The following is a 20,078-nucleotide window of genomic DNA, read 5'->3' on the forward strand; positions in this document are numbered from 1 at the left end:
AGGATAATTACAGATAGGAGGGAAGAGAGACACAAAGAGAAAATAAATTTAGATAGAGAAAGAGACAAAGGAGAAATTAAGAAGGAAGAAAGAAAAAAGAAAGATATGAGAAACAAAAAGAGAGAAGATATAAAAGAGAGAATAAATTTAGTTGAGAATAAGCAAGACAAGGAAAATTAAAATGAAAGACAAAGTAAAAAAGATTGTGTAAGAGAGAGAGAGAGAGAGAGAGAGAGAGATAGAGAGATGAGAAGAAGAATATCACGAGAGAAAGGGAGAATAAGATAGATCAAAAGGAAGACACCTATGAAAGTGAAAAAGAACAGGAAGAAAAATTATAAATGAAAGACACAAAGAGACGGAAAACAAGTAATAGAGAATGGTGGATAAGAAAGAGGTGAATTAAAGGTCTTTCTTCATGACTCTTCTCTATTTTCTGTGGTAATTTTTAATCTATATTTATAACACATCTTAATTAGAACTGAATACCTGCACACTGTTATAAATCACTGTTGAGAAAAAGTACAAGATTTTTCTCATCACTGATTTACAACAGTTCAAAATAATGTCATCAAACGCCTAACAACTCACAAACGTAAAATAGTCCCTTTGTTTTCTACTAACTTCAATTTCTCGCGTCTTAAGTCAAACAATCAACCAACTATTATATTAACATTAAGTAAATAACCAACTTGAACATTATAAACAATTGTATAATGCACAGTAGTATATTAATGCACAGTAATATATTAATGCACAGTACTATATTATTGCACATTGATACAATAGAGTACAGTGAAACATTCCATCACTATAACATTTAAATGTTATACACATACCAGCTGTGACCCCCGACCTTTGACACGCCCGCCCAGGTCAGGTGATATCGGGGCGTCCGTGTACGTGTGGAGTTTTCGGCCAATTATCATCAGTGACAGAAGTTATGGAACGAGAGGAAAAGTTTACACGGGGGTGATGGTGTGAGGGGAATTTAGAGAGAGTCTAGGAGAATTTAGGGAGAGTCTAGGGGAATTTTTATGGTCTAGGTGGAATTTAGGGAGAGCCTATGTAAATATAAGGAGAGTCTGGGGGAATTTAGGGAGGGTACAGGGGAATTTAGTGAGGGTTCCGAGAAATTTAGGGAGAGTTCGTGGAAATTTAGGGAGACTCCAGGGAAATTTAGGGAGAATCTAGAGGAATTTGGGAAAATCTAGGGGAATTTAGGGAGAGTCTAGAGAAATTTTGGGAGTGTCGACGGGAAATTAGGGAGAGTCGAACAGAATCAAGGACGGTTGAATAAAAATTAATATAAACTTCTTATCGAGATTATTACCAATATGCAAATGACTTATTAAAACTTCCATTAATATAACTTAGAAATATATGAGTTTGAGCTTAGGTGAACTGGCCATCGTAATAAGATATCGTAAAGGTGAATATCGTAGCTGAGTATTGTAAGTGAGTCAGTATAAAAGTGGACATCGTAATAGGATATCGTAAAGGTGAGGATTTCTGATGGATATTGTAGATACGTCAATAGAATTTCTCTCCAGTAAAGTCGGGATTCATGTGTGTGTGTGTATGTGTGTGTGTGTGTATGTGTGTGTGTGTGTAACAGACAGACAGATAGAGACATAGGACATCCAATCTCCAGGTCACTATTCGGAATATTGGGGGAAATGCTCGAACATTGTTGTTGCCTAACCTAATCAACTTAACTGGCACTGAAGTACTAATCGGTGTTAGGTTAGGTTAGGTTAGGTTAGGTTAGGTTAGGAGGAGGAGAATGGAAGAGCTGGGGGGGAGGAGGTGGGGCATGGAGAGCTGGGGAGGGTGGAGGAGGAGAAGGTAGGGGAGGGAGGGGAGAAGACAAGCAATGGAGTAGGGAGAGAGGTGGGGGTGGGGAGGGGTCAGGTGGGGAGGAGTAGGGAAGAAAAGTAAGGGGAGGCAAGAGGGAAAGGGAATGCAAAGGAGGAAGGGAAGACAACATTGAGGGGATGGAAGAAAGGAGAGAGATGAAAGGAAGGACGGGGAAGAAGAGAAGGAAAGAGGAGAGGAGGAGGAGAGGAGAGAGAGACAAGAGATGGAAAAAAGTAGAGAAAAGGGGAAGAGAACAGGGGAGGAAGGTAAAAGGGGGGGACAGAAGAAATGACTGGAAGATGGAAAGGGGGTTAGAGAGGAGGGGAGAGGGGAGGGGGAGGGGAAGATGAGGAGGGCAAGGGAGAGGAGAGGAGGGGAGAAAGAGAGGAGGGGGAAGATGAGGAGGAAGGGAGAGGAGGGGAGGGGGAAGATGAGAGGAAGGGAGAGGAGGGGAGGGGAAGATGAGGGGAGGAAGGAGAGGGGAGGGGTACCTCTTGCTTTTACACTTTTCAGCTCAAAATTCTCAGCAAGGTGGAAAAATCTGTTGTTGGTTGGATGTTCAGGAGGGAGAGAGGAGAGAGAGAGAGAGAGAGAGAGAGAGAGAGAGAGAGAGAGAGAGAGAGAGAGAGCTATGTTACCTGTGTCCACACCAACAGGTAAAGCCAATTATCTCCTCAGGTGTTGGTATAGGATAAAGTATCACTATTGTCTGACTCCGTGATTGAGTGGTCGACTTCACCTCACGCATGTATGATCTGGGGTTCGAATCTCTCTCTCTCTCTCTCTCTCTCTCTCTCTCTCTCTCTCTCTCTCTCTCTCTCAACAATATAATTCGCACACTATCGAAAAAACTTGTCAACGGTGGAACTCGTGGTGATGGTGAACTAACCCGCCCTTACCAGCTGAGCCACAGACCACGCTATGTAAAAAAAAACATCCTCATACCCTCAGAAAAACAAACATCCAACAGTCAAGTAAAGAGGAGCAGGCGTAAATAAATATTGTCCTTGTAATTTAACCCCTGATGTCAACATGTTTTCGTTCGTGTGAGAATTGTAGTGTCAGATATCTCGTGATTGTTGGAAATGAAGCCTCTGTGGTAGCTGGCAGAGGTGGGGGAAATGGGAGAGGGGTGAGGGATAAAATGGGATAGGTGGGAGGAAGGAATAGTTAGGGAAGGGGAAAGAATAGGTGGGAGGGGGAAGGAATAGGTGAGAGGGGGGAGGAGGAAGGTGAGAGGGGAAAGGAATAGGTGGAAGGGTAGAGAGGGTGAGGAGGAGGGGGGAAGGGGAAAGAGGTGAGGGAGCAAGACAAACAATTAAGATAGTTGTGTCAACATAGACTGATAACACGTTGCATTGAACCGTGGGAACATAGAGAACTGTATTGACCTGGCCAGAGAGAGAGAGAGAGAGAGAGAGAGGGAGAGAGGGAGAGAGAGAGAGAGAGACTGATAATAAAAAGCTGGAGTGAAAGAGAGAGATGGAGAGAATAAAGAGAGATATAGCAAGGGAAAAGATAAATTGAGACAGAAAGAGGCAAAAAAGATAAAAAAAACAGAGAGAGAGAGAAAGGCGAGGACCATGACAACACGTCGCATTAAGCTTGACTCTTCACCATCTCTCAAGAAAGAACAAAATATACGTGACGCCTGAGAGATAAATGAACACCGTCTCTCTCTCTCTCTCTCTCTCTCACGTCAGGGGATCTCGTGTCTCTTTTGGTCTCGTCAGGTCAACAACAGAGAGATAGATGTTATTTTACACACACACACACACACACACACACACACACACACACACACACAGGAACAACATAATCTAAAGCCATTCTATTTGTGTCCCGGCAGAAGATTAAGACGAGCAAATTAGTGAACGAGATGTTAAAACTTTTCTCATAGTCAAACTCACTTTCCTACCGTGAGAGAGTCGTTTGACAATGTGTGTGTGTGTGTGTGTGTGTATGTCATGTGTGTGTATCTTTCTCTCAAAGAATGTATTTTATCAAGGGTATATTATATTTGCTCTGATGCGAGGAGATTAGTTAAGGTTTCTTTCATGGGTTGTGGGTAAGGAGGAGAGGGAGAGAGAGAGAGAGAGAGAGAGATGTAGGAGGGAGATAGGGTGAAATAGAGAGAGAGGAAGATGGAGAGATAGATGATGCAAGGAAAGATGCAGGAGAAAGTTGGAGAGCAATGACGAGAGAGAGGGGTAGGGAGAGAGGGAGAGAGATATATAAAGATACGAAAGAGAGAGAAAGAGAGAGACATACACACACACACACATACACAGAGAAATAGAGAGAGAGAAAGACCTTTAAAAATATCGTGGTTTCTTAAGGATATAAGTTTTGATCCGGGGATTTACAGGGATTCTCTCGTGGAATGGGGCAGTGAGAGAGAGAGAGAGAGAGAGAGAGAGAGAGAGAGAGAGAGAGAGAGATAAAATATGTTAAAAGGAAAATAAAACTAAAGATCTATCTGTACTGTCGATAAATTAAGGAAGAACAATTTATAAAGAAAAATATCAATTCGTAAAGTATATACAGCAAACATTCATAACACTCTACGGCCAACATCCGCCAGATTTCACTATCATGTCTAAAGTTGTTTACCCAGCTGGTCATCATGGTGCCAGCCAGACGTATAACGCTTGTAAACATTTCTTAAAACACGTCATAACATTTCCTGCTAAACTTCACACTATTAACTAACGTTTTCTCTCTATTTTAATTAACTATTCATATATTATAATCCTATTTCTCGTTTTCTGTGTTGATTTATAAACGTAGGATCTGTGAAAATTGATAATGATGCGGTTTTTATTCACGGAAAGGACGTCAAAGTTTTCCATATCGGGAGGAGCTGCACTTGATAGCTGTTTTATCGCTTGACTTATCGCACCAGATTCCCGAGAGAGTGAGTTGGCGGCCATAACAGGGGGTGAATTTTTCCTCCTTCTCTTTCTTATTTATCAACACACACACACACACACACACACACACACACATACACAGCCATTCATTCCTCCTTATACTCTTATAAACGATGGTGGTCTGCTGTGGTTCCTCGTTTCAACAATAAACACACGAAAATCCCCTTTTATTCCCACCACTTCACACAAGCCATCGACAGCACGTCCTTCCCGCCCCGGACTCTCTCTCTCTCTCTCTCTCTCTCTCTCTCTCTCTCTCTCTCTCTCTCTCTCTCTCTCTCTCTCTTTAAATACTCAATAGTAATGGTCTTTTTTTTAGAGTAATTAGTAAGACGTGAGCGAAGTCTTGGAGTTGGCCTTTTGCTCTCTGAAGACTAAAGACATAACTTAAAACATCTAATGGAATGACAGAAAGAAAGAAAGAAAGAAAGAAAGAAAGAAAGAAAGAAAGAAAAAGAAAGATGTTACTCTAATAATCAGATGGATGGAAAGACAGGCAAGTATATAGACAGACAAATGTCACTCAAATAGACAGGTAGACAGTTGTATGATTAGAAAGATAGGTAAATAAACACCCGTCGTCAAATATACTTGTGAGGTGGGCCAGACAGGTGTGAGATGAGGCAGACAGGTGTGAGATGAGGCAGACAGGTGTGAGGTGGGCCAGACAGGTGTGAGATGAGGCAGACAGGTGTGAGATGAGACAGACGGGTGTGAGATGAGGTTGACAGGTGTGAGGTGAGGCAGACAGGTGTGAGATGAGGTGAGGTAGACAGGTGTGTAGAGACCCCAGGTGACGTGACACCGTAATGAACGATGTTATGACGATAAAGAAATGAAATGGTGGTGATATATAATGAAATTTGTTGTTGAAACTTAATAAAATGTGAGAAAGTGTCATGGTAATTTACTTTTATGGGTTGTGAAGTGTGTGTGTGTGTGTGTGTGTGTGTGTGTGTGTGTGTGTGTGTGTGTGTGTGTTTGTGTGTGGGTGGGTGAGAGAGAAACATGATAAATCCATATTCATCCAACACTGTACAGCACATTACCCACCCAGGTAAACTCATCCATCTCATCCATTACCAATTAACGAAAAAAAAACCAACTAACACGAAAATCCATCCAAGAAGCAATACCCATGTTACCACCATCAGCCAACCTCTCCACTCACCCACGGCCTCCTACCTATCCACCCACCGCCCCTCCTAACCCCCCCCCCTTCCCCTCCTTCCCACCCGCCTCTAAATTTTCATAATTATCAAATTTTCTCAATGGCTTTTCGCATTTTCTCAAATCTTTTCAATTACGCCAGAAAGTCGTCGTCACTTCCCCCATCCCCTGTCATTCATTATTAGGTGTCATCTAAGTTATGTCTCACTTTCTCTCTTTCTTTCTTTTTCTCCTTCTCTCCTTCTCCTCCTCCCTTTTCTCTTCTGTTCTCCTTTTTCTCTTCCTCCTTCTCCTCTTCTCCTTCGTCTATATTAAGAGAAGTCGTCTGTGGCGTCATTTATCATAGTCTCCGGCTGTCTGTATATGTTGAATAAATTTAACCATGGTCCATTCTTACCATGAGAGAGAGAGAGAGAGAAAGAGAGAGAGAGAGAGAGAGAGAGAGGATCAACTCAGCCTATCCAAAAAACTGTCGTAACAACATCGACCTCTGACATGACCCATGACATACACCCCTGACATAACCTCCTACATAAACCCCAGACATAATACAGCTTAAAACATTATTATGGCGATAATTGAGAAGAAAAAACAAATATTAATCAAACTGTAATTTACATATATACATAGAATATCTAAATATACGTATACATGATTTATATGAATATGATAATAATAAACGGAGGTCAAAAGGCCACGGGGTTGGGAAGGTGTAAGGAGAGTGACATCTGTATCAAGTGGTCTGTGTGTTATTAAAAACCTCATCTCCTGGTGGGTGGTAAAGAACGCTACCTGGGTCTCTACTTCCCTCTCTCCATCCTTCCCCTTTACACCCTCCCCCCAGTCCTCCTAGCATACACCCCCATTCACCCCTTCTCTTCCTAGCACACCCCCATCAACCCCTTCTCTTCCTAGCACACCCCCATCCACCCCTTCTCTTCCTAGTACACCCCTTTCTCTTCTAGCACACCCCACCCACCTTCAACTTCCTAGCACACCCCACATCCACCTTCTCTTCCCTAGCACACCCCCCATCAACCCCTTCACTTCCTTTACCCCCACCCACCCCTAACTCCCTCTAGCACACCCCCTCCCACCACCACATGTTCATCCCCCCCCTCTTCCCCCCCCTCCCACTCATCCCTCCTTTCTTGCAAGGGGATTTGGGACATCTATAATGTCATTGGGAACACGCTCTCTCTCTCTCTCTCTCTCTCTCTCTCTCTCTCTCTCTCTCTCTCTCTCTCTCTCTTTATTACCTCACCTGGGAAGAGAGAGAAAGAGAGAGTGAGGAAGAGAAAGAAGAGAAACAGAGACAAAGGGACAAGGGAAAAGAGAGAGTGTGAAAGAAAGACAGGGGTAAGGGGAAAAGAGAGAGAGAGAGAGAGGGACAAGGAACGAGAGAGAGAAAAAAGCAAGGGGAAAGAGAAAAGAAAGAAAAAGAGAGAGAGAGAGAGAATAGTGTTAAGGTATCTGCCGTGATCCAGGCTTGATTGTTCAATAACCTGACACGTGTCCCTTAGCTCCACCAGCCTCCAGGAATACAGGACGTCCTTCCCTTACCTGTGGGGATGAGCGAACGTTTCTCCGTCACGGTAAAGACTCGGAGTAGTTTTAAAGCTATTTTTGACGTCAGTGTGTCAGACAGCTGCGTTTTTTCACATCTCCCGTTAATTTTCTTCCCGTCAACTTTTTTTTTTACATTTTCCGTCAATTTTCTTCACATCCTCCGTCAATTTGCTTTACATCTTCCGTCAATTTTCTTCACATCTTCTGTCAATTTACTTCACATCCTCCGTCATTTTTTTTCACATTTTCCGTCAATTTTATTCACATCCTCCGTCAATTTTTTCACATTTTCCGTCAATTTTCTTCATGTCTTCAGGTAACTTTTTTCACTTTCCGTCAAATTTTTTTCACATCCGTCAATTTTCTTCACATCTTCTGTCAATTTTCTTCACATCTCCCCTCAGTTTTCTTCTCTTTTTTTTTTGAACTGACGACTAATTGAGAATAAGCTTAGGACTCCATACCCAGATAGGATGTGTGAGTGTTTTGGGTTTTAATTATTCAGCTTAAACTCCAGCTTTTTTTTTCTTTTTTAGCCAAACTGCTGGATGTTTACCTAAAATGAGTGAGTTTTGTTAAGGTCGGGTCTTAATGGTCATTACGTAGAGCAGTTCAGTCATCTTTTGATTTTAATCGGATCATGTGAAGGTTTGTCAAATGGTTAAACATCGTTGCACTAAACTAAATTAATCTAACCCAAACAAACATTACCTAACATACAGTAATCTAATTTAACCTGGTCCTAATTTAACTTAATCTAACCGAGCCTAGTATAACGTAACACACACACACACACACACACGCACACACACACACGCACACGCGCACACGCACACACGAGTCAAGACAAGTACAGTAGTTATTTTAACGTAATATCAATACATAAAAATCGCTTAACCTACTTAATGACCTGGGAGTGTCTTCCAGGTGTGTATTACAGGTGTGTTTTACCGGTGTGTCTAACAGGTGTGTCTTACAGGTGTGTCTTACAGGTGTCTTACAGGTGTGTCTTACAGGTGTGTCTTACAGGTGTGTCTCGCAGGTTCGTTCCACAAAGGGTTCTGTTATGTGTTACGTTTCAATAGACCTCAATAATTGTGCAACCCGCTGTGTAATATTACCTTGTACAGTGCATCATGTTGTTGTTGTTGTTATTATTATTATTATTATTATTATTATTATTATTATTATTATTATTATTTTACTGTGTGTGTGTGTGCGTACAGTATAACAGCAGATAATAAGGTTAATTACCTAGATAAACCCAATTTACTGTCAGCGTGCGGCCACTCCCTGACCCCTGGGGTGAGAGACGCCGTTGCCATGGTTACTAAGACGCTTCCGAGTTGTCAGTTTGGCGAAAAAAAACAACAAAAATAAACCCACCCACGACTTGTTTTGTGATGACTCGACTAAACACCTCAGCCAGTTTACCTGTTTAAATGTCGTTCAAGGTAATGTTTATAACTCTCGATTAGGCTGTCATAAACATTCGTGGAAGATATCTATTAATAGAATATTATTGTGTAAATGTTTATCGATAATTTATTTTCTTTGTGGGTGGAGATAAGTTGTTATTATATATATATATATATATATATTATTGTATGTAATTAAGAGTATTTATGAGAGTTATGTTGTAATGGTCTCTCTCTCTCTCTCTCTCTCTCTCTACTCTCTCTCTCTCTCTCTCTCTCTCTCTCTCTCAGTGTCTCTACTTCCTCACCCCTCAGTACGTCGGCCTTTCCCTCCCTCCTCCCCCCTGTCCCTTCATTCTTCCTCCCCTCTCCCCTCTCTCTCCCCTCTCACCCCTCCCCTTCTTTCCTCCGCAGCCTTTCCTTCCCCCCTCTCTCGCCTCTCCACCCTCCATCCCCACATCCTTCTCTCTCATCCTAACCCCCATCCTTCCCTCTCAATTTTCAATCATTCTCCTTCTCCTTCCTCCCTCTTTCTCCTTTCCCTCCTCCCTCTAACATTTCTCTCCCCTTCTCTTCCCTTTCTCATTCTCTTTTAACTTTATGTCCCATCTCACTTCTATCACACACACACACACACACACACCCACACACACACACACACACACGCACACACACACGCGCAGCACCAAAACGCTTCACTTTACGAGTTCCTCCTCCATCATAAAACTCAAGGCCAAGGTCGATGAGCAGCCTACGCTCCCTCCCAGGCCTCTTGTATACAGCAACACAGCCACCAAGGCCCACTATACTGCAGCCAATGACATACTGCGCCATCACTGCCTACTGGTCCTGGTGCACAGCCGCTGTGTCTATCTGTATATGTCTATATCTATGTCTATCTGTCTATGTGTGGATGTACATGTCTGTGTCTATGTCTATATATTTGTCTGGGTGTATATGTCTGTGTCTGTTTCTGGATGCATATGTCTGTGTCTATGGCTGTCTGTTTGTCTGTGTTATATCTGTGTCTATGTTTGTGTGTCTGTGTCCATGTCTGTGTGTCTGTGACTAAAACTCACCAGGTAAAATTTATTGTGTTTTTTTTTATTGTTTTTAATTGTTGTTTTTTTTCGGGTACCACTGTTGCACAATATCCCGTTGTATATGTTCTGGGTTTATTAATATTACCGTCAGTTCTGTCATCCGCTTCATGGATTGGTCTAAAAATAACATGTGATGCTGCATGTGCTTCAGAAAAATATGATAAATGGGCTATTAGCTTACGGGCCTGGTGGTCATTTTATAGACAGACAGAAATAGAGACGTAGAGACAGATAGACAGATATGTGAAAGAAAGACAGACAGACAGACAGACAGGAGGAAGCCCTATTCTTATTCTTGTTAACTGTTAATGAACTGGTATAATTACTAACCATGATACTCCCTGCAACATCTTTATGGCTTTTATGGCTATTTTAACACACACACACACACACACACACACACACACACACACACAGTCATAAATATACAACGTAACAAACTAGAAATATAATAAGAAAACTAATACTAATATTCCTACTCTCTCTAATAATAATAATAATTGTATTAAAAATAATAAGAAAAACAAGAAGAAGAAACTGTGTAGCAACAAGAGTACACCTGACAATACTCACCTGACAATATGTATATATACTGTATATATACATAGTATGAACATCAATCTAACCATCATATTGTTAACAGGTGTATTTATAAATATTTAATTGAGGGGATCCTATCAAACTAATTTATCACTGTGAGCTGCACGCGAGGCTACCATGATGTAAAACTAATTAATTGCCCTTTATTCACGTACAGTACCTGCAGTGGCCACATGCGATCATAATATCACTCAGGGGTTTTATTAATCACACTTACTTAAGCACACTAAAAGGAAAATTCAAGAGTTTTTTTTTTTCATGGAAAAAAATCTGTTTTTTGGTTCCTATTTTTTTTGTCTGTTTATTTTCCCCGTAAACGAGCCTTCTATCAGAGTGCTACATCACTGGTTTGTTTACACTGGGTCCACTGTACCACTGAATATTCATTTCCCGCGCGTGCTCTCTCTCACCAGCCTCTGATTGGCTATACATACATACATACATACATACACACCCACACACACACACACACACATACATACATACATACATACATACATACATACATACATACATACATACACTTGCGAATTCAGTTTCCGAGCACAATAACACATTAGTCTGGTAATGAACGGATATCAACATAGTGAAATGATTTTCCCCGTGGCTCTTGTATCAACACGTTTGGTACATGTTTTTGTTTATCAGATAATAATAATATTTACTTATTTAATAATACACACATGCAGAAACATTCATACATAAACATACAACCAAACACTATACAAATACACCTATAACGCCATAATAACACATCCAAACACACACACACACACACACCCACACACACACACCCACACACACACACACACACACACACACACACACACACACACACACACACACACACACACACACACCCACAAACGAGTATAAATAGACAGTAATAAAAGGGCAGACAGTCAAACAGGGAGAGACAGGGGCTTAACTACCTGATTTAGTGAGACTGTAGAAGAGAGAGAGACAGATCCTCAACACAACACTAGAAAATATTACCTCAGTGCCGTGAGATATAGTTCAAAGTCGTGATATATATTCCAGTCCCATGATACACTCTCTCTCATGCTCTGGAGTATATTTTAATGTTGCTGTGATATGTTTTATAATGCTGTGAGGTAGAGTTAAATGCCATGAAATATACTTTACTGTCATGAACTATATTTTATTCTCATGAAATATACTTTACTGTCATGATATATATATACTTTGCTTTCATGATAATATTATCCTGTCCTGAACTAAACTTTACTGTCATGAAATATATTTGAATGCCATGTGAATTAGACTGCCAAATTGACACCATTATACTGTAGACTGTGAGTTTAGATACCACCATTAGTGTTAAATTGTCAGTTAACTGTAATGAAATGTTATCAGTTTAATACCGTTAATTTAGACTGTGAATACCATGTGAAATATACTCCAACTTTATTACCATGAGATATACTCTAACTTCAATATCGTGAAATATAGACTATCCGTACCTATAAGCCCATGAAATAGACTGTCAGTTATACCATAAAATAGACTGTCAGTTATACCATAAAATAGACTGTCAGTTATACCATAAAATAGACTGTCAGTTATACCATAAAATAGACTGACAGTTATACCATGAAATAGACTGCCAGTTATACCATAAATTAGACTGTCAGTTATACCATAAAATAGACTCTGTTATACCATGAAATAGACTGTCAGTTATACCATAAAATGGACTGTCAGTTATACCTTAAAATAGACTGTCAGTTATACCATAAAATAGACTCGGTTATACCATGAAATAGACTGTCAGTTTTGCCATGAAATAGACTGTCAGTTATGCCATGGAATAGACTGTCAGTTATGCCATGAAATAGACTGTCAGTTATGCCATGAAATAGACTGTCAGTTATGCCATGGAATAGACTGTCAGTTATGCCATGAAATAGACTGTCAGTTATGCCATGAAATAGACTGTCAGTTATGCCATGAAATAGACTGTCAGTTAGACCATGAAATAGACTGTCAGTTATGCCATGACATAAACTGTTAGTTATGCCATGAAATAGACTGTCAGTTATGCCATGAAATAGACTGCCAGTTATGCCATGAAATAGACTGTCAGTTATACCATGAAATAGACTCGGTTATACCATGAAATAGACTGTCAGTTATACCATAAATTAGACTCTCAGTTATACCATGACATAGACTCAGTTATACCATGAAATAGACTCAGTTATACCATGAAATAGACTCAGTTATACCATGAAATAGACTCAGTTATACCATGAAATAGACTATCAGTTATACCATGAAATAGACTCAGTTATACCATGAAATAGACTCCCACATATAATAATATATTTATTATTTTCTAACATTGTTTCTCCATACTGAGATACAATTTTTCTTCTAAATTTCTTATATTTTATTTTCTGTCAAATTCAGGGAAATTTTCGATAGGATGAATTTTGCGAGAGATGATCAATTTTTGGTATCAGTTTGTTTCAGTAAATTGGGGAGAATGTATTAGTGTTGAAGTCTAATAACAAGTAATAACTAATTTTGAAAAGTATTCCTATTTTTTCGTTATTTAAAATGATGAATTAGATAAGTGATTTTATTCTAACTGTAGCAAGAATAGTATCCGATTTGTTCCTTTTTTTTTTTAGCTATTTCAATTGGAGAAAAAAAATTGACTCGTGTAAGACAAAACCAATTTACTGGAAACGGTAAAAGAAATAGGGAATTCTTTTATGATCTTTTTTATAAGGAAGTGTCCAATTAGCCTGATCAGACACTCCATTTTTCTTTACCAATTACGTCAAAAAAAAACCAGGAAACATTTTAACAAGATAAACCAATTAGCAGAATAAATCCATATTTTTCCTCCTCTACTTCGCGTAATCCTTTGCAATACTTTCTAAAAACAACTTTCTCTAAGACAGAATTAGAGAAATAAATTTTAAAGACTCACTATAATCTGACGAGGAGGATTTAACTTATTTCTAAATCTATTTTACAGGGAGGTGTTTATTTTTTGTCTTATTTAAATTGGGTAGGGATTCAATTTTCTAACATTTTAAATCTTTGAAAATTATTTTTTTCGAATAAATTTTAAAAAATCATATTATTTTCACAAGATTGGTTGATTTTAGGTTCTCATTTGGAAACCATTAATTTTCGAGTCGATTTGAGGATAGTTCCATTATTTGACACCACAAAATCACGAGTTACATGATATTCTCAGACGATTTCCTCCAAATAATCCATTCGATTTTACGACAATTTCATTCTTTCACTCCAACAAATCACCTCACGACACGTTATGTGGCTCTCTGGTCCAAAAACCTTACATTTGTGAATCGATCCGCTACAACACGGAACATCTTCTCAGGGCTAGGAGACATAAATTTGAAGAAAGTTACTATTTTAGGAGCTCGGGGAGGGTAGGGGTGGGCTGGTCAATAAGATGGTGGGAGTGAGAAAGGGAGGGAAGGAAGGGAGGAAAGGGGGAAGAAGAAGGGCCCACTAGTCACTGCTTGTACTTGAGGAACGTGCGCTTCTCTTCTTCTTCTTCTTCATCTTCGTTCTTCATCCTTCATTTATTCATTATCTTTCTCATCCTGGAGTAACACACGCAAATTCACACCCTTCCTCCTCCTCCTTCATTCCTCTCTTCTTTCTCTTCGTCCTCCTCCTGCGTCTCTTCTTTCACGTCCTCTCCTCCTTTCCTCTTCCTTCTCCTCCTCCTGTGTCTCTTCTTTCTCTTCCTCCCTCTCCTCCTTCTGCCCCCCCCCCCTCTTGCTCGTGACAGTGATGAAGATGCAGGAAGCACTCAAGATACAAGCCTATTATAACATGCACTCCTCCCTTCTCTTCCTCCTCCTCTTAAGTGTTGGTGGAAGATATCAACTCCTGCACTCTTTTTGCTCCTCTCCCTTTCCTCCTCATCCTTCCCATCTCCTCCTCTCCGTCTCCACCACCTCGTCTTCCTCCTCTCCCCTCTTTTCACCCCCCCTCCTTCTCCTACTGCTCCCCTCACCTCCTGTTCCTCTCCCTCTCCAGGTTCTCCTCCCTGACCTTCCCCTGCTCCTCTCCCTCTCCACCACCTCCTCCTCCTCCCCTTCCTCCTTGTCATCATCGTCGTCCAGGTGTTAATGAGTCTTACCTGCAGGGTCGCTGGAGCTTAGGTGTGGAGGCAGACATTGTCGTGATGCATGGTGACTGTTGACGTCATCCCCGGGGCGCTACATCCTCGCCCCCACCACCACTACCAGTACACTCTACATACAGATCTATACTTCTCTCTACTAAGGCGTTTATCTTACTCAATTCTTACTAACATGTATGCAAAGTTTATCGTCTTGGGGTGGAATGTTTTTTGTTTGTGTATTTTTTCTCGGACTTGGTTGGCCCGGAGCAGTAAGTTGTACGGTTGTTACTGGTTACATCATCAACAACAACAACACTCGTCTACTGTTATACTCTAGCGTACACAAAAGCATTCTAGATCGAGGCGTCAGCTAGTGTGTATCGCAATACTTTCTCGTAAGGTTTTTCTCCTCCGTGACTTACGTGTGTTATAACAGGTAATGACAGTCCACCGTTCACCTCGCTTGATTTAGCCACAGACGAGTGTACAAAACTGCGCTCTAAATCAAGACTGAGATACACTTGCAAACGTCAAAAGAAACTCAAGAGTGGGCAGCGAAAAGCCTGTATAGGTCTATCGTGCCAACGCTCTTCCCGTACACTGGCGGGAGTTTCGCTGGGAAACTATTTATACCTGCGCCTGAGTTGCCAACCGCGGGATAAGCCACGCGTTTTTCTTGTACAACACAACAGCTTTTTTACACTCCGTTCAGGGTTTAATTTGACTCGCTTGTCAGAGTAAAAACTTCTGTGTGATCTTTTACTAGCATAGATATATTGTACCGAGAACAGGCAAAATAATGTCCCGGTTAATCAGGTTATTTTTCACACCTGTTTTGTAATTAGAACAACGCGGAGGTTTAAACCAACAGCTGCTTAAAACTTGTGGTGGTAATAAGTTAAATGGTGTTACAAGGCAGTACAGTACAGTACATTATATGAAGCACACCAACGTCTTCATTACTCTGCCGTTGTTGTCGTGTTGGGGGTGGAGATGACCTTACCTGCGTCATGGTAGTAGAGTCTCACGCCATCTTGAGTACCATCTTACCTTCTCGCTAAGCTTTCTCACATACGGACCAGAACACGGATTATCAATGGTTAGGTTAGGGTGTTCTATCAAAAGGTGAAATAAGCTGGGGGTGTCTAACCTTCAGGTGATCCTATTTTTCCCCCCCAACTCACCACAAGGGAACAAACACACTGACTCACATGCTCCTTCATATACGTTAAAAATTAATCGTGAGAACATCTGAGATTCATTAACTTGAGTGTTAAGTAGGAGAAGGTTATTAGTGTTGATATTAAGCCTGTACATATGAGGGAAAGATATAATTAGAGGTATTTATTAGTGTTTCTATTAACGCCACCTGAGGGAGGAAGCTATACGAGGACTTGTGGTGAGGACTACAGGTGGTCACGGTGGTGGGTCTTGGTGTGTTCTTTAGACTCATGACCCGCCAAAACTAAAGACCATCTCAAGGTGTAAATAATATAATAATAATAACACCTACAGGAGAACAACGCTGTAAAAATAATTAACAAAAGAACACTCCTTAATTAACACCACTAAAAATGAAAACAACATATAATAACCACACTTACAGGACAACAACACAACAACATCAACACAAATTTTCCTTACCCCAACACACATTATTATTTCATGTTGATCAAATAATACAAAAGTAAAGTATAGATCATCATTTGACTTTCCTGACTATACGTAAACAATGAGCTGTTAAGGCCTTTAAACAACACTACCACCACCTTCAGGGACCCGTTGTATAAAACACTCGTCTCGTGAACTAACAAGGATTATTATTATTGTTTTTTAATCCACAGTAACAAACACCAAGAGACTTCTAACACGATGGAGTTTCATGTGCTTGTTGATATGAAGGGCTCAGCTGATGTCGTCTGTCTGCTTTCTTTCTTGTTTTCATTTTCTTCAATTTCTCATCTCATTGTCTATCTTTTTTCTTCTACTAATTTTATCTCTATCTCATTTCTTCTGTCTCTCCTCTCTTGTCTCTCTCTCTCTCTCTCTCTCTCTCTCTCTCTCTCTCTCTCTCTCTCTCTCTCTCTTCATCTTGCTATCTTCTTTTTTTCCGGCTGCTTCTTTTTTAATCGTTTTTCTCTCTCTATTCACGTCTTCCGTTTCCTCCCTTGGGTTTTCATTAGTTCTTGAAAAGGAATTAATTAATGTTGATGATGCTTTATTTTGTTTTATTATTATTATTATTATTATTATTATTATTATTATTATTATTATTATTGTTGTTGTTGTTGTTGTTGTTGTTGTTGTTGTTGTTGTTGTTGTTGTTGTTGTTGTTGTTGTTGTTGTTGTTGTCATGTTGTTGGTGTTGGTGTTGGTTGGTTGTTGGTGTTGTTGGTGTTGTTGTTGTTGTTGTTGTTGTAGTAGGAGAAAGAGATGAGAGACAAACAGAGAGACAGAGGTTGATACAGAGATATATAAAAAGAGAGAGAACTTGAGAATTAAACAAATATAGAGAGATACAGAGACATATAGACAGAGAGAGGGAGAGACACGTCCAGAAGTAAACATTGTTATGGAAGGAAGAAGATGGGAGTGAGGAAGACAGTAAGGGAGAAAGAGAATGCAGGTAAAGAGACAGATAAACCGAAAAGGAGAATACAAGAGAGAGAGAACAAGAGAAAGAACTAGAGAAAGAGAGAGAGAAAACAAGAGAAACAGAGTAAGAGAAAGAAGAGAGCAATAGAGAGAGAGCAAGAGAATGAGAGAAAGCAAGAGAAAGAATGAGCAAGAGAGAAAAAGAAAGCAAGTTAATTAAAGAGAGCAAGAGAAAGATAGAAAAAGAGCATAACTAACCTAACATAACCAAAGCTAACCTAACCTAATCTAACCTAACCTAACCTAACCTAACTCACCCTGACCAAAATTAGACTTAACTTTTCCTCATATCAGCTATTTTTTTTAACAATATTAGGTACTTTTGGTCAATTTCACACACACACACACACACCCCTCAGGCACCTTCAAGAGAGATGCAACACCTGCACTCATCTCAATATCGGTATCGTATTCACATTACACCTGTATCATCCCCACTATCTATAAACACCTTTTTTTTTACAATTTCATTTTTTTTTTACAATTTTAACTTTTTTTACAATTTCAATTTTTTGGGCAATATCTTTTTTTTTACATTTTTTTTTTTACTATTTCAACGTTTTTTTTTTTTTTACAATTTCAACTTTTTTCTACAATTGCAACTGTTTTGGTACAATATCAACTTTTTTTCGTACAATTTCAACTTTTTTACAATTTCAACTTTTTGTACAATTTCAACTTTTTTAAATTTCAACTTTTTTTTTACAATTTCAACTCTTCAGGTGAACCCATATGTGGTGGAGCGGTTTACAAGATTTACCTCTAAGGGTACAACAGGTTGCATAGTTCAACACTGGAGGCTTCACTTTGTCTGAAAGGTTTTAACAAGGCTTCCACAACCTCTCCTTTACTGTACGTGTCGACCCCCATCACTCCCTCCCCCCACCCCGGGTTGTGAACTGACTCTGAGGGTGATTGTTTTTTTGTTTTGTTTTTATAACTAAACAGACGTTCAGTGAAGTAATGGATTTGTTGTGGATAGTGGTTGGTTGTTGTTGGGGTTGGTTGTTGTTGGGGTTGGTTGTTGTTGGGGTTGGTTGTTGTTGGGGTTGGTTGTTGTTGGGGTTGGTTGTTGTTGGGGTTGGTTGTTGTTGGGGTTGGTTTTTGTTGGTGGTGGTGGATGGTGGTTGTGGTGGTGTTAGTTGTAGTGATGGTTGTGGTGGTTGTGATAATTCATACACACACACACACACACACACACACACACACACACACACACACACACACACATTACTACTACGACTACTACTTTGCTGTCACTCGGAATCGAGTATGACGATCATCCAGCTAACAGACAATGATATGAGTTATTAATGATGTCACCTAGGTCGGTGAGTCTCAGCCCTTTCACAGCGGGAGGTTACCCTAAACTGAATAAGATCGCCTGGCGGTAGCCAGAATAAAATGTGGTGCTCCTCCAAGCGTTACGGTGCGGAGTAATCGTCTCCAAGGTGAGGGGGGTCGATTTGGCACTTTTTCAGGTTTGTCTTAAGACTATCCTTATACCTTTTCAGTTCTCCGCCAGCATTACGTTTACTAATCGTTAGGTGACTGTTAAGTAGCTGCTTTGGCAGTCTACTGTCGTCATTGCGGGTAACATGGCCAGTCCAACGTGGTTATTCATGGATAATGGTAACCTCGATGCTCCTCCAGTTGGTGGCAGCGAGAATACTGGCATTTGTTCTCTTGTCTTCCCAGCCAACCCGGAGGATGGAATATAGACTACGGTGGTGAAAGTTTTCAAGTGCCTTGAGGTGCCTCCTGTATGTGATCCATGCCTTGCTGGTATATTGCAGGGTGGGGAAGACCACTGCTCGATATACGTTCAACTTTGTAGATAATTTCAGCTCCCTACAGCTGAAGACACGGGTATGGAGTCTGCCAAAGGTTTGAGACGCAAATCTGATCCGATGTTGAATCTTTACATCGATGTCTACGTTGGTGGACAGGTGGGAACCAAGATACCGAAAGTGGGCAACATTAGAGAGTGGTAGTACCGTTAAGCTGGATGGCTGGTGGAGGTGTGGCTGAACCAGGGGCAGGCTGAAAGAGAATCTGGGTCTTACGTATATTCACCTCAAGGCCGAAGTGTGCATACGCATCTGCGTAGATGTTCAGGATCTCCTGTAAGTCGCGTTCAGTGTGAGCGACAAGGGTGAGTTCGTCTGCATACTGAACTTCAGTAATGGAAGCTGCTGACACCTTTATTCTTGCCTGGAGTCGACTCATGTTGAAAATATCTTTCACCTGGTACTCGGTGTCAACCCCGCCGGCTAAATTGGCACTGGAACGAGTAAGAAAGGCAACCAAGAAAATGGAAAAGACAGATGGCGCCAGTACACATCCTTGCTTTATCCTCGTTAGGTTGGGGAAGACCTCAGACTGGGAGCCATTGTGCAGGACACTGCCATTCATGCCATCGTGGAGTTGCCTCACAATGGCAATGAATTTTGGTGGGCAGCCAAAACGGCTGAGGGTCCGCCAGAGGGCTTCCCTGTTGACCGAGTCGAAGGCCTTGGTTAGGACGAAGAAGGTCGTGTACAGGTCACGACGCTGTTCTCTGCACTTTTCCTGTATTTGGCGGGCAGCAAAGATTATGTCAGTGGTGCCACGTGATGGTCTAAAACCA

General features: G+C 40.6%; 1 protein-coding gene across 2 annotated transcripts in view; it reads right to left on the bottom strand.

The window, feature by feature from the left end:
• LOC121854647 (arrestin homolog) overlaps positions 1–15,384 on the bottom strand; it is a gene marked incomplete at its 3' end in the record, with an annotated part of 68,238 nt that extends 52,854 nt beyond the window's left edge. Inside the window, 1 exon segment of one of the 2 annotated variants that reach the window (XM_042349341.1) lies at positions 15,217–15,384. 2 annotated transcript variants of the gene reach the window in all.
• Positions 15,385–20,078: the final 4,694 nt, after the last annotated feature.

The sequence above is a fragment of the Homarus americanus genome, unplaced genomic scaffold (genome assembly GCF_018991925.1).
Source record: "Homarus americanus isolate GMGI-L3 unplaced genomic scaffold, GMGI_Hamer_2.0 scaffold27898, whole genome shotgun sequence".
In the NCBI taxonomy this organism is placed as follows: Eukaryota; Metazoa; Arthropoda; class Malacostraca; order Decapoda; family Nephropidae; genus Homarus; species Homarus americanus.